General features: G+C 38.4%; 1 pseudogene; it reads right to left on the minus strand.

Annotated features, from left to right (window-relative positions):
* Window positions 1–13,404: 13,404 nt before the first annotated feature.
* On the minus strand, window positions 13,405–13,485 carry LOC129463391 (uncharacterized; annotated as a pseudogene).

A 13,485-nucleotide genomic window follows, 5' to 3' on the forward strand; every position in this document is an offset into this window, starting at 1 on the left:
CTGCCTCCCAGGTTCACGCCACTCTCCTGCCTCTGCCTCCCGAGTCAGTAGCTGGGACTATGGGACTACAGGCGCCTGCCACCACGCCCGCCTAATTCTTTTGTAGTTTTAGTAGAGACAGGGTTTCACCGTGGTAGCCAGGATGGTCTCGATCTCCTGACCTCGTGATCTGCATGCCTCAGCTTCCCAAAGTGCTGGGATTACAGGCGTGAGCCACCATGCCCGGCCATAAACATTCTTAAAACAAAACTTCTGTTGTGCCTATCATTACACTCCCTTTCCACCTCTACCATTGTGTATTTGTGGTTTCCCATAATCAGACTTGTAAGAACTTTCTCTATTTCATTGTTCTTCAAACTAACAACTCCCGGTTTTATATATGAAGCCTATTTTTCTTTTTCTAATAAATTAGATTCTGCTTTTATCCTTTCATTAATTCTTAATTTCTCCTTCATATTATTTTGTTGTTCTTTCTACTTTCTTTCAAGTATTTCAACATTTCATGTTCATTAATAAATGAATTTAACTTTATGGATTTTCCCTTGAATATGTTAATATCTTTTACTGTATATTTTCATTTGTTAATGTCTAAATTATCTATAATTTCAGTTTTGATTTCCTCCTTGACTTAAATTTGTGTGAATATTGCCAAGTAATGTAATTGGGTGGGAGGGAAAGTTGCCTTTTCTTATTGATTTCCTGTTTTATTTCACTGCAGTCAGAGAATGTGACAGTAAAAAAGGTGTACTTTTTACCTTTTCAAATATCTGTTTGACAAGAATATATATTTTTCAAGCTTACTAAGTATATACATAATTCAGACTCTCTTTATCTTAGTTATTTTGCTCTATGTATTCTGTAAATCCAGAGGAAGATTTATTAAAATTTCCATTCTAATTGAGATTTTGTCAAATTTTCTACATATTTCTAACAATTTTTACTTTGTTTTAGCTATAAACATTCACAACTATTATAACATCTTCTTCATGGACTATGAAAGAATGAAATATCCTTCCTGGCCAGGTGCGGTGGCTCATGCCTGTAATCCAAGGACTTTGGGAGGCCGAGGTGGGCGGATCACCTGAGGTCAGGAAGTCAAGACCAGCCTGGCCAACACGGTGAAACCCTGTCTCTACTAAAAATGCAAAAAATTAGCCGGCGTGGTGGGTGCGCACCTGCAGTCCCAGCTACTCAGGAGGCTGAGGCACCAGAATCGCTTGAACCTGGGAGGCAGAGGTTGCAGTGTGCCGAGATCCAGCCTTGGAGACAGAGTGAGACACAGTCTCAAAAAAAAAGGAACAAAGAAAAAAAAAAAGAAATACCCCTTCTTATTCTAACTTTTTGCCTTAGATGCTGTCTTCTCTGATATTAATTTTACTACCTTTATTTTTTGCAGGGGGAGGCTTGTTTGCTATGTTTGTCTAGTCCTTTATTTATATTTTTAGTGTTTTTAGTTTTGTTTAAATATGTCTTGTTAACAACATACCTAATTTTGTTCTTTAAAGAAATCATTTGAAAGGCGTTAGCAGGAACTTTAGCATATTCACATTTACTGTGGCCACTGTTTCCACCACATTTTAAGTTCCTGCGTGGGGATCTCCCAGCATGCAGGGATCCTTTGTCTAACTGGAGAGACAAAGAAGTAATGCAGATGATTTGAGCTCCTAGAATGTTGGCCTTCAGAATTTGTCTGATCCAATCTTCTCTTTGACTTATGAGGAAACAGAAGGATACCAGATCATGCCATTTAATGGCAAAGCTTGAACTAGCAGCTAAATTTGAACATAAGACTGTGATATCTAACATAATTTCATGAAGATCTTGTTAGGGTCAAATTAAATCAGTTATAAGTCAGTACTGGCTTTCCCCCTTTTTCGAAAATTTATGACATTGTTTGGCACTCAATAATGTTTAATGTCATTGCACATTTAAAAGCACAGTGTAGTCTGCTGTTTCTCACGGAGTGATCCTGTACTGCTGAAGGCACAAATAAACACTTTTAGATATATTCACGTACATTAGGACAAATATGTATTTGTTCTACACATTAAGGAGTATTATGAATAACACTAAGATAAAAGTGCATCAATCTAAAGAAAAATATTAAAGAAATAGCACAGGTGACAGTATGAAAAATATGAAGGACAAGTTTGGGATATATTTGTTTCAGGATAAAAACGTTTTCAGAATAAGAAAACTGGTTTGATATCCTGGATCTGCCCTTTGTGAGGATTAGATAAGATGTAAAATGCCTGGCTTAGTAAATCTTTGGCTGTATTTTCTCTAGTTTATCTTGTGTTAGTCCTGGCTCCTTAATTAGATTGTAAAAACTTTCAATGACAGAACAAAATACAGGTTGCAAAGCAATAATCACTATAATATGAGATTTTTATATTCCAGAAGAAAAGTGGTCACAATGAGCCAACCACGGCCTGGTTATTTCTGAACAGGATCAAATTTTTATTTTTGCAAACTCATTATAGTCATCAACTACATTGGCACCAACATTGAATACAGGTTTAATGTTACTATGGGTAAGGCATATAGCAAGGGCAATGGAAATGGTCTTTGCTCTCTACATGATTACAATCTAAATTAGTCTCCATATTGTGCTAATTATAGGGACACTTGGCTATGCTTTTAACTAGATGTACGAATTGGTTAGTTATTTGGGTCTCAGTTTCCTCAACTGCATAAAAACTGTTGTACTGGATAACTTGTGAGGTTTCTTGGCCAGGTACAGAGGCTCATGTCTGTAATCCCAACATTTTGGGAGGTTGAGGCAAGAGGACGGCTTGAGATGAAGAGTCATGCCACTGAACTCCAGCCTAGGCAACAGAATGAAATCCTTTCTCAAAACCAAAAATCAAAAATCCCTGTAGGTTTTCTGACAATTCCAATGTATTATATAACTCTCCTATTGGATTCCCCTAAGTAAATACTGTTAATTAATTAATCAATTGACTAATGCACTCATGCAAAGAGACATGTGCACTTACTCTGTGCCTGATACTGTTAGAGAAACATGGTACCCACTGTTCTCAAAGAGCCCACTTAATAAATGCCTGTCAATCACTTTTTGATCTGACTAAAAAACAGTAGGGTTTATCTTAAGAAAATCATTATTACTGTGTAACTGTTTGGCGGCAGAAAATAATATTAAACAATTAGCTCTCACAGGCTGACAAAATACTTGCTTCATGAGAAAAATTTTAAATGACATTTTTTCTGGAAACAAACCAAAACAATCTAAATGAGGCGATTCTGGAAATCCAGTTTGGAAACAACATCACCAGTTCACACCTGGGTCTGTCCAGCCTGTGCTAAATTCTACAGCAAGAGTCAAGTGAAAGAGGAGAGACAATCTTGCAGAGCTTTTGGCTAGTGGGGGCCACAAGATATACTTGCAGTGCCCCCCACCTAAGAGCTCACAGAACAATTTTGCGCAAATTAGGAAAAAGCGCCTCCTCCAGGCAGACAAATTACAAAATGGCACCCCATCAGGGCAACCAATTAGATAAAGATACCCTTCTCCAGACTGCCCTAACAAGGGTATATCTTGGCAAGGGGGCACAGGCTGATTTCAGTCCCACTCACCCCCTTCTGTAGTGTGGCTTTGTGCAGAGCACAGACTACAAGACCTGTGCAGCAGCCTGGCTTATGGGGAGCAATTGAATAACAGTTCTAAACACACTGGGGGGATCCTCATGTGACTTAAACTGTGACCCTGTGAAAAAGCAGTTTTAAAGATTTCTAACTCCACCAATCTTTTCAAACTGAGTAATGTTCTTAGTCTAAGAAGGAAGTTTCCTCACAGTGCCTGAAAAAACATGGCTTTAGAAACAAGCTGCCTATTCACATTAGGCTTTTGTCCAGAGATTACTGCCATTTCAGCAATGAGACACCCAGACAGTGTGAGGGTTAAATGTTTTAAGATTCTCTTCCACTGAAGGCTGGATCTTGTTGCCTAGTGACTGCTGCGTTGCTTGCTGCTGTCACTCACCTTGTCTCCGGAGTTATCCTACTCTCATAAGGAAGGTTATGATTGGACAAAGGTGACATCATAGCAAATAAAAGAAAGGCATCTCTTTGTCAAGACAGCACCAATAAGATGACTCAAGAGTTGGTAGCAAAGTGTTTCGGTTCCTTTGTTTCATTTCTGTAACATAGAGCTAATAAATTTGATGAAACATTTTCTCCATTTCTTTCGGAACCAATATTGCAGGTATTAGTAGTGGATTTTTGCCCATAAAAATATTTTTTGACAGCATATGGATTGTCTTCACATCCATTTAATCAATCCTAGCCCAGCCAAAGCTATTCTCTGCCAAGCACTTGGTCAGCACTCGAGAAGCTGAATAGATTACAGGCAGAAAATGACTAGCAGGCAGCTCATTATCACACCATTGGTTACAGAGTGGAATTTCACACAGGGCAGGTTCTTCTTGGTGCTTATCTGAGAAGTACCTAAAGTGGTTCCAAAGCATCAATTTCTAGGACAGCCTTATAATAAGACTTCAGAGTACATACATGAGGCATCGAAAGAGTAAAAGAAAAAAAAATCGATTAAAGTTAAAAACATTATCTACTTTTAAAACCAAGCAGTTGGAGAAATCTCACACATGTTTAGATAATAAACAAACATAAGTTCTTTGATTACTTTTGAATTGACTTCACACATTTTGCAGTGCTTCGAAAATCAAGCCTGATAGTCTTTTATTTTATTTTTAAATTTATACCATGTACTCTTGAATATTTCAGCCATTGAAGATATTAGTTATGCAATTGCAGTGTTGGTTGCAGGTTCATTATTGCCAAGCTGCTATATTAAATCATCTGTTAAATGCTTTCTTTTCTTAGTAAATATTCATGATACAGCATAGCCACAGCTGCTATAATTGAATAATTGCTTCCAATTAATGCTCTATTTCAAAAGCTGCAACTCCATATAGAGCTTATAGTTGAGTCGTAACAAAGGCAAACCCCCAAGGGAAACAGAAGAGAGTGAGAATTCCTTTCTGCAATTCTACTAGAAAGCAATTAGAGAGAGAGAGAATACTAATGAATTATATATGGCCGTGCTTTTACCTCCACTGATAAAGAGACTGTAGTATGTCAGCTGAAATGTGTCAGTACACCGTTGCCTCTTCCAACAGCTGGCTGAAAGTATTTAAACATTGTAATTTCTCATTTGAATAATCAATGATTGTTCTTACAGTGAATTAAAGCTGACTATACATTTCCTGGGGAAAATTCATTTAAATAAGGGAAAGATAGTATTTACACAGAATCAGATTACAAGGAAACACAGAATTATCATCATATACTTTCATTCAAGAAAAAACAATTTATATATAATTTCCCTTAAAAATTCAGATTGGTGTGCAAGTGAAGGCAGAAAGTGGGTGGCAGTCCTTTAAATTAAATCAATATGATGTGAGGTGAAGTTTTCCTACTGACATGCTTCTTGTTCATTTGACTAGAAAGATACCAAAACATGTGAGTTCTTAAAGTGTGTGCTGGCTGGCAGTTACTTGAAAGATTAGTAAGTGTTTCAGCCAAATTATGTTGTTGTAGAATTGATAGGACTATAATTTGATCAAGATTCAGCTTCTTACTTACTTTTTATGAGATGCAATACTGTAAGCATTCTCTTAAGGGCTTACTTGAGAATGCTTGAATTACTTAATGAAATCTATCAGGCTAATTGTAAAGTTACTCTTCTCTATTCCCTTAATGTCCTAAAAAACTTGGATGGCTTAGTTCCAATTACATTTAAAAGCAGTAAGTATATATTTTAATATACTTTTCAGTAATGTAGGCTGACCTTTAAACAAATGAGAATAGGTAAGATTTTACCATATAAAACCATTTGTTAATAAAGTAAAGTAATCTTTGGGAGGCCAGGGCAGGAGGATCGCTTGAGGCTAGGAGTTCAAGACCAGCCGGCACAACACAGTGAGATCCCATTGCTACAAAATAAAAAATAAAATAAAAAAGAAATTAGCAGGGCATGGCGATGCATGCCTGTAGGCCTGACTACTCAGGAGACTGAGTTGGGAAGATTGCATGAGCTCAGGAGTGTGAGGTTACAGTGAGCTATGACTGTGTCCCTGAACTCCAACCTGGGTGACAGGGCAAGACCCTGTCTCTAAAAAAAAAAATAAGTAAATAATTAAATAAGGTGCGGTAATAAGGATACCAGTTTAGAGAAACAACTCCTTCTTTCTTAACTTCCTGGATTATATGTTTCATGATTTAGGAGTTATTTTGGCTTGAAGGGTAGCTATAACAGATTATAGTACATAGGATATACTGTTTTGTCAGAAGGTATTTGACTAAGAATTTGTATTTAAGATTTGCTATGAGCAATCTTCAAATCTCATGACACAATCGTGACTCTTTAAAATGTACATTTGGTTCCCTGCTCCCCTGATCTTAGGTTCTAAGTTCTTACCACAGCACCGGCAGAGCTCCACACATGACATGGTCCCTGGAACCTGAATGTTTCTCAGTTGTCATTTCCTACGAGTCTTTCCATCACAGTTTCCTCCAGGTACAGTAGCTCTTACTCTTGCAGTTCCTGTAAACACATGCACTTCCTTTACCTTCCCTGGTTCCTGCCTAGAGGCTCCTCCTCTAGATCCTTGCAGTCTCCTGCACATCATTCCATTCCCTGCTCTGCTCAGATGCCCAACTTATCTAAAATAGCAACTGTCAACCTGATTCTACTTCCTCTTCCTCACCTTATTTTTCTTCATAGCATTTATGACTTCTCATATTTTATTTCAATTTCTTATTTTATCTATTCTCCTCCCACTAGAACATAAGCTCCATGAGGGCAGAGACTTGTCGTTTTGTTCGCTACCAACTGCCAAGGCCCAATACAGTGGTGGGGCTTTAACAAGTGCTTCATGTGCTGGGCGTGGTGGCTCATGCCTGTAGTCCCAGCACTTTGGGAGCCGAGGCAGTCGGATCACCTGAGGTCAGAAACTCGAGACCAGACTGACTAACATGGAGAAACCCCGTCTCTACTAAAAATACAAGAAAACTAGCCAGGCGTGTTGGCGCATGTCTGTAATCACAGCTACTTGGGAGGCAGAGGCTGGAGAATCACTTGAACCCGAGAGGCAGGAGGTTGTGGTGAGCCGAGATTGTGCCATCGCACTCCAGCCTGGGCAACAACAGTGAAACTCCATTTCAAAAAAAAAAAAAAGTGCTTCGTGTTCTGGCTGGGTGTGGTAGCTCATGCCTATAATCCCGGCGCTTTGGGAGGCTGAGGCAGCTAGATCACTTGAGGCCAGGAGTTTGAGACCAGCCTGGCCAACATGGAGAAACCCTGTCTATACTAAAAACACACACACACACACACACACACACACAAAATAGCCGGGCATGGTGGTATGTGACTGTAGTCTCAGCTACTTGGGAGGCTGAGGCATGAGAATTGCTTGAATGTGGGAGGTGGAGGTTGCAGTGAGCCAACATTGCACCACTGCACTCCAGCCTGGAGACCCCGTCTCAAAAAAAAAAAGTGCTTCATGCTGATTTGTTTAGCAAATGAATCAATGGCCAAACATGTTCTTGTGCTTGTATATTCCTATAATCTAGAGGCAGTAAAGCCTGGTAATTAAGGCACAAATTCTGGAATCAGACTTGGTTTTTTTAATCATTTACTAACTAGTACAACCATGGGCAATTTAAACTCCTCAAGTCTGCGTTTCTCCATCTATAAATGGTAACATTTACCTCATTAACTTCATAGTGTCGATGTGAGGATTAAATGAAATAACAAACAATATATAAATGCTTGGCTTGGTGATTGCCATGCTTGGCAAATAGGAAATACTCAATAAGTAGTAGTTATTCCATTCCATTCCATGTATTCTCTTTTTTTTTTTTTTTTTTTTTTGGAGATGGAGTCTCTATCACCCAGGTTGGAGTGCTATGGCATGATCTCGGCTCACTGCAACCTCCATCTCTCAGGTTCAAGTGATTTTCCTGCCTCAGCCTCCTGAGTAGCTGGGATTACAGGTGCCCACCACCATGCCTGGCTAATTTTTGTATTTTTGGTAGAGATGGGGTTTCACCATGCTGGCCGGGCTGGTTTCGAACTCCTGACTTCAGGTGATCCTTCTGCCTTGACCTTTCAAACTGCTGGAATTACAAGCGTGAGCCACTGCACCTAGCCTACATTCCATTAATATCCTTAATGAAGTTTTTTTTTAAAAAGGCCATTGAACTTCTAGTGACTGATTCGCCACATCCACCCAACCCTCCTCAGAAACCTTTTAATATTTCTTTCTTTTTCTTATTTATGTATTTATTTATTTATTTATTGAGACAGAGTCTCACTCTGTCACCTAGGCTGGAGTGCAGTGGTGTGATCTTGGCTCACCACAACCTCTGCTTCCCAGGTTCAAGCAATTCTCCTGCCTCAGCCTCTCAAGTAGCTGGGATTACAGGTGCACACCACCACGCCCAGCTAATTTTTGAATTTTTTGTGGAGACGGAGTATCGCCGTGTTGGCCAGGCTGGTCTTCAACTCCTGACCTCAGGAGATCACCTCGGCCTCCCAAAGTGCCAGGATTACAGGTATGAGCCACTGCACCCAGCCACCTTTTAATACTTCTCTCTAATCCATCTCATATTCTACATGGGAGTCATTAGTACCAGTTGAAGGTTTTTTTATTCAGCCATCAGCTCTGAAAGTAATAGAAATTGTCCAATTTATTTCAATTTTTCACGTTAATAACAAATTTGTATTATTTCTCTTACTCTGCAGGTCAAGCAGGACAAATTATTTTTGTTTTGCAAACACTGAATTAGAATACCAACAAGCTCTTCTCCCATCTGCTATATGTGCATGATTCTTAATGCTCCCCACCCAAGCCCATGTCCTAGGCAATCACTGATCTGCTTTCTGTCACTATAGAGAGGATTAGATTTGTCTTTTTAAAAATTTCATGTTAATGGAATCACATATGTGTATTCTTTTGAGATTGGTTTCATATACATTGTATCAGTAGTTTGTTTCTTTTTATTTCTGAAAAAAATTAAAAGTTTTTTGCTCCATTGTAGGAATTCAGCATAATGTGTTTATTCACCTGTTTTTCTTTTTTAATTTTTATTTTGTTTTGTTTTGAGATAGGGTCTCGGTCTGTTGTCCAGGCTGGAGTGCAGTGGTGTGATCACAGCTGACTACATCCTTTGCCTCCTGAGTAGCTGGGACTACAGGTACACAACCACCATGTCTGGCTAATTTTTAGTTTTTAATTTTTTTGTGTGTGTGCTATCTAATAAATCTTTGCCTGCCTCAAAATCAGAAGGATTTTCTCTTACGTTTTCTTCTAAAAGTGTTACACTGTTAGCTTTTTTTTACATTTACATCTGTGATTGATTTCAAATAAATGTTTATGTATGGTGAGAGGTAGGGGTCAAGGCTTATTGTTGATACATATCTAATTGTTCTAGCACCATTTGTTGAAAAAAATTATCTTTAATCCTTTGAGTTAACTTGGTACTTGTCCAAAAACAGTTACTTATATATATGTGAGTTTTTATTTTCTGAACTATTCTGTTCCATTGATCTATATATTTAGATTTATGCCAATACCATACTGTTTAATTATTGTAGCTTTATAGCAAATTTTAAAGTCAGGTAGTATAAGTCATCCAATTTTGTTTTTCTTTTTTTCAAAAATATTTTGGCTATTCTAAGTCATTTGCATTTCTTTTTTTTTTTTTTTTTTTTTTGAGACGGAGTCTTGCTCTTTCTCCCAGGCTGGAGTGCAGTGGCACAATCTCGGCTCACTGCAAGCTCCGCGTCCCGGGTTCACACCATTCTCCTGCCTCAGCCTCTCCGAGTAGCTGGGATTACAGGCGCCCGCCACCACGCCCGGCTAATTTTTTGTATTTTTTAGTAGAGACGGGGTTTCACCGTGGTCTCGATCTCCTGACCTTGTGATCCGCCCGCCTCAGCCTCCCAAAGTGCTGGGATTACAAGCGTGAGCCACCGTGCCCGGCCTGTCATTTGCATTTCTATACAAATTTTAAAATCAGCTTGCCAATTTCTTTAAAAAAAAACCAGCTAGGATTTTGATTGAGATTGAATTAAATGCATAGATCAATTTGGAAAGAATTGACATCTCAACAATATTTAAGTCTTTGAATCCACGGACACAGTGTTTATCTATCCATTTATTTAGATCTTTCAAGGTTTTATCAGCAATGTTTTCTGGTTTTCATTTATTGTACATGTGTTGCGCATATTTTGTTAAATTTATCCCTTTGTATTTCATTTTTTGTATGCTACTGTTAATGGTATTGCTTTTTAAAATTTAATTTTCCAAAAGTTTGTTGCTAATATAAATACAATTGATTTTTTAAATAATGACCTAGTATCTTGTGGCATTGCTAAATGTACTTATTAGTTCTAATAGCCTTTTATAGATTCCTTAGGAATTTTTACATACATAATCATGGTGTCTGTAAATAAAGATGGTTCTATTTCTTCGTTTCCATGCTATATGCCTTTTATTTTCCCTCCTGCTCCTCTTTTTCCTCCTCTTCCTCCTTCTTTTTTAGTTTTTCACCTTATTGCAGTGGCAAAGACCCTCAGTACAATATTGAATAGAAGAGGTGAGTGTGGACATACTTGGCTTGTTCATTATTGGGAGAAGGAGTCAGTCTCTCACCATTCAGTATAATGTTTACTCTAGATTTTCAATAGATGGCTTTTATCAGGCAGAAGAATGTCCAGAACTGTAAAGAGTGTGAGCTTTTATATTACTTTCAAGCTAACAGGCTAGCCTGCAATAGTTTCATGGATGCTGGCAAGAGACATCAGACTTCTGGGTCAAAGACCAAAGAATTTCTTATAGCTCAGCAAGCAACATCAGCTTCATGATCACATTGGTTCTCATCACTCCTTTGGGGTTATGCTGAGTAGCCCAGGTGGATGCTGCTTAGGAAATCTGAATATTTTATAAAGGGTACAAGCAAACTTGTCCAACCTTTGCCCCAGAGTAAGCCATTATCTTTATGATACTGGACAGCAAACAAACTTGTCCTCTTCTCTGGAGAGAGACACTATATCTACTTTTCATGGCTGCTCACTATACAAACATCCTTGAAAAGACAGTCTGGAAAAAAACACTGTCAGTGCCTCTGTTTGAAAGACATGCAAAAATGTATGACACTCTCCTTTGCACTCATTAGGATGATTATTATGAAAATAAAACACATAACAACAGAAATTAAGTGTTAGAGAGGATACGGAGAAAGTAGAACACTTGTGCATTGCTGGTGGGAATATAAAGTGTCTTAACTGCCGTGGAAAGCAGTTTGGTGGGTCCTCAGAAAGTTAGGCACAGAATTCCCATATGATCCAGCAATTCTACTTCTAGGTGTCCCCAGTAAATTGAAAGCAGGGACTCCAACAGTCACTTATACATCAGTGTTAATAGCAGCATTATTCACAAGAGACAAAAGGTGAAAACAACCCAAATGTTCATCAACAGAAGAATGGATGAACAAAATATATTGTATACAAACAATGGTGTTTTATTTAGCCTTAAAAAGAAATAAAATTTTGACACATGCTACCACATGGATGAAACCTGAAAACCTTATGCCAAGTGAAAATGAGCCAGACACAAAAGGTAAGTTACTGTATGATTGATTGCATGTATAATGAGGTACCTAGAATAGGCAAACGCATGGAGACAAACAGTAAAAAGAGGTTACGGGGGTGGGGCAGGGAATGGAGAGTTAGTGTTTAATGAATACAGTTTCTGTTTGGGATGATGAAAATGTTCTGGAAATGGGTATTGGTGATGGTTGCATCACATCGTGAATGTACTTAATGTTACTGAAGTGTACACTTCAAGATGATTAAAATTTTATGTTACATATTTTACTAGAATTAAAAAATTGCAAAAAAAAATACATCCATAGAAAATTGTCTTCCAGTAAAAGCACTTCCTTTAATTTCTGGTTTGGTTAGAATTTTTTTTTTTTTTTTTTTTTTTATTATTATACTTTAGGGTTTTAGGGTACATGTGCACAATGTGCAGGTTTGTTACATATGTATCCATGTGCCATGTTGATTTCCTGCACCCATTAATTCGTCATTTAGCATTAGGTGTATCTCCTAATGCTGTCCCTCCCCCCTCCCCCCACCCCACAACAGTCCCCGGAGCGTGATGTTCCCCTTCCTGTGTCCATGAGTTCTCATTGTTCAATTCCCACCTATGAGTGAGAACATGCGGTGTTTGGTTTTTTGTCCTTGCGATAGTTTACTGAGAATGATGTTTTCCAGTTTCATCCATGTCCCTACAAAGGACACGAACTCATCATTTTTTATGGCTGCATAGTATTCCATGGTGTATATGTGCCACATTTTCTTAATCCAGTCTATCGTTGTTGGACATTTGGGTTGGTTCCAACTCTTTGCTATTGTGAATAGTGCTGCAATAAACATACGTGTGCATGTGTCTTTATAGCAGCATGATTTATAGTCCTTTGGGTATATACCCAGTAATGGGATGGCTGGGTCAAATGGTATTTCTAGTTCGAGATCCCTGAGGAATCGCCACACTGACTTCCACAATGGTTGAACTAGTTTACAGTCCCACCAACAGTGTAAAAGTGTTCCTATTTCTCCACATCCTCTCCAGCACCTGTTGTTTCCTGATTTTTTAATGATGGCCATTCTAACTGGTGTGAGATGGTATCTCACTGTGGTTTTGATTTGCATTTCTCTGATGGCCAGTGATGAGGAGCATTTCTTCATGTGTTTTTTGGCTGCATAAATGTCTTCTTTTGAGAAGTGTCTGTTCATGTCCTCTGCCCACTTTTTGATGGGGTTGTTTGTTTTTTTCTTGTAAATTTGTTTGAGTTCATTGTAGATTCTGGATATTAGCCCTTTGTCAGATGAGTAGGTTGCAAAAATTTTCTCCCATTGTGTAGGTTGCCTGTTCACTCTGATGATAGTTTCTTTTGCTGTGCAGAAGCTCTTTAGTTTAATGAGATCCCATTTGTCGATTTTGGCTTTTGTTGCCATTGCTTTTGGTGTTTTAGACATGAAGTCCTTGCCCACGCCTATGTCCTGAATGGTATTGCCTAGGTTTTCTTGTAGGATTTTAATGGTTTTAGGTCTAACATATAAGTCTTTAATCCATCTTGAATTAATTTTTGTATAAGGTGTAAGGAAGGGATCCAGTTGCAGCTTTCTACATATGGCTAGCCAGTTTTCCCAGCACCATTTATTAAATAGGGAATCCTTTCCCCATTTCTTGTTTTTGTCAGGTTTGTCAAAGATCAGATAGTTGTAGCTATGCGGCATCATTTCTGAGGGCTCTGTTCTGTTCCATTGATCTATGTCTCTGTTGTGGTACCAGTACCATGCTGTTGGTGCTCTACACGTTCAGAGAAACTTCTCTAGTAACACACTATAGAAATGATCCCTGAAAGTATAGTCTT

Source organism: Symphalangus syndactylus, chromosome 14 (assembly GCF_028878055.3).
Source record: "Symphalangus syndactylus isolate Jambi chromosome 14, NHGRI_mSymSyn1-v2.1_pri, whole genome shotgun sequence".
In the NCBI taxonomy this organism is placed as follows: domain Eukaryota; kingdom Metazoa; phylum Chordata; class Mammalia; order Primates; family Hylobatidae; genus Symphalangus; species Symphalangus syndactylus.